Consider the following 2,432-nt stretch of genomic DNA (forward strand, 5'->3'; position numbering starts at 1 on the left):
TATTCAAATAGAAATGTTTGAAAATAAAATATTTTTGGGTGATGCAAGATTGCCCTTACACCCAAGATACTCCTACATCAAAGACTCGAGGTAATTAGAGAAAGTGACCTCATCAGATCTTAGGTGTTTAGAGGAAAACCAAGATGGCTAACCTCCTTCTTTGCTAGCCATGATGAATCCTCAATTGGCCTCCCTTTCCATTCGGCCATATATTCATCATAAGTTCTATTTCTAGTGCTTTTGCCAACACGACTGTCCAATATCTCCTCAATCTCCTTTTTAGCCAAACTAGCTATAGGAATGCTCCACTATGCTTCTGCAACATCATCTCCATCACCTCCTTCATAATACTCTATCAAAACTTAAATATTAAATACTAGTTACATATTCAATTTAACACAAAACTCCACTTCATATGCATTTCCAAAATCATGCATTTTCACTATCTTGCATGGTCCAAACTTCTTCATCTTCAACTTATTATATGTACCCACTGGAAAATGGTGCTTTTTCAAATGAACCATGACTTCATCTCCAATCTGAAATTTTGTATATCTCCTTTTCACATTTTCCTTAGCCTTATAGTATGTATTCATCTTTATGATGTGCTTCCTCACCTCCTCATGGATGTTCTTCAAATGTTTAGCAAAATCTTCTACTTTAGCACTACTTATCTCTCCATTATCCAACTGCCTCAATTCAGAAGCATTTCTCAAACTACTCCCATATATAATCTAGAATGGTGATTTACTAGTACCCCTATTGACAAAATTATTATATGGAAATTCTACCTATGGTAAAATCATATCCCATTATTTTGGTTTATCTCCAACCAAGCATCTTACCAAGTTTTCCAAACTGTGATTCACAACTTTTATCCATCCATGTGTCTGTGGCTGATGTGATGAATTGAACTTCAAATCTATCTTTAGCTTCTTCCATAATGTGCACCACAAGTACCCAACAAATTTGGTATTTCTATCTGAAACTATACTCTTTGGCAGATCATGTAATCTCACCACTTCTCTGAAAAACAACTCTACTACATGAACAACATCACTAGTCTTCTTGAAAGGAATAAAACATGTCATCTTTGAAAACTTGTTACCCACCAAAAAAATAGAATCATGTTTGCATTGTGTTGTCAGTAATCCAAGAAAAAAATTCATGTTGACATCCTCCCAAGGCTTCTTTGGTATAAGTAATGGTTGATACAACCTTGTGTTCTAGTTCACTCCTTTTGCCATATGACATAATTTGCAACTTTGTACAAACTTCATCACATCTTGCTGCAACTATGGCTAGTAATAATTTTTAGCAACCACCATCCAATCCTCCACTATGCTTCTCCTTGATGAGATTTCCTCTCATTGAACTTCTGGGAATGTAAAAACTAGCTTCCTTTGAACAATATACTATCCTAGAGCATTAAATCCAACCACTTTGTCTTGTCAAGTGTAATAGGTTCTATTCAAGCCTTCCATTCTTCACCAAAATAAAGATCATCTAGATACAAAGTACTAATTTCTTTGAACCAAACCACCTCTAAACTTATTGACTAATTATAAAAGAGAAAATATAAGTCTAAAGACAATTTTTATTTTTGATATTTCTAGCCATATATGTTATCTATAACATAGTATGAGATCAAAGGGAAATACGTTTATTTCAATTTAGTTTATTGGTGGGAACTAGACCCCTACCTTTTAGCACTCAACAACTAAAAAATAATCTATAAAAATTAGGAAAATGTATCAGTTCTTATATGAAATTAATAATAGAAATTATAATCCTAAACTTCATCCATTTCTACACATTTTATTACTATAGTTCATTTTCAAATTCTAAGTAATAATACTGGTTTTATGCCATTGAAGGTAAACAATTATACTCCTGTTAGCCTTTTCCTTTACAAAAGGCTGACACAAGCTTTTACTTTTACCCCTTGATTACCATGGGCCTTAAGAAAGTGTTTTTTTCATAGGTCTATAAAGGCTGACTTTGAGCTTATAATTTTGTAGAACAATAATGAGTATTTGAAGGGATACCTAGATGAGGTAATGTGGATAATAGACTTTGCAAAGCTTGAAATTGCTCTGGGGCTGCATTGGAAAGGAAGTAGATTGGGCCACCAATGTATCCATATTGGGGTGCTTCTTTGAAATTACATCATAGTTTTGAGGAAAGGAGACTAAAAATAATAATAGTTAACTTGAATCTTTTACACAACATCTAGAATAATGTCAACATATTGGTTTCCATTTAAACAAAGATTTTGGGCTTATGGATGAAGTGTGTACTTGAGCTAATGATTTACAAGAACTTAAATCTATCACAAGATAAAGGTATCATATGCTAATGAAGATATATTCAGTAGAGGAATGAGATAAGTTAGATGATTAGATAAAGAATATATCTTCTAGGAATAAAAT

This window comes from Cupressus sempervirens, chromosome 8 (genome assembly GCF_028749045.1).
Source record: "Cupressus sempervirens isolate cs-2001-9-10 chromosome 8, ASM2874904v1, whole genome shotgun sequence".
NCBI lineage: Eukaryota > Viridiplantae > Streptophyta > Pinopsida > Cupressales > Cupressaceae > Cupressus > Cupressus sempervirens.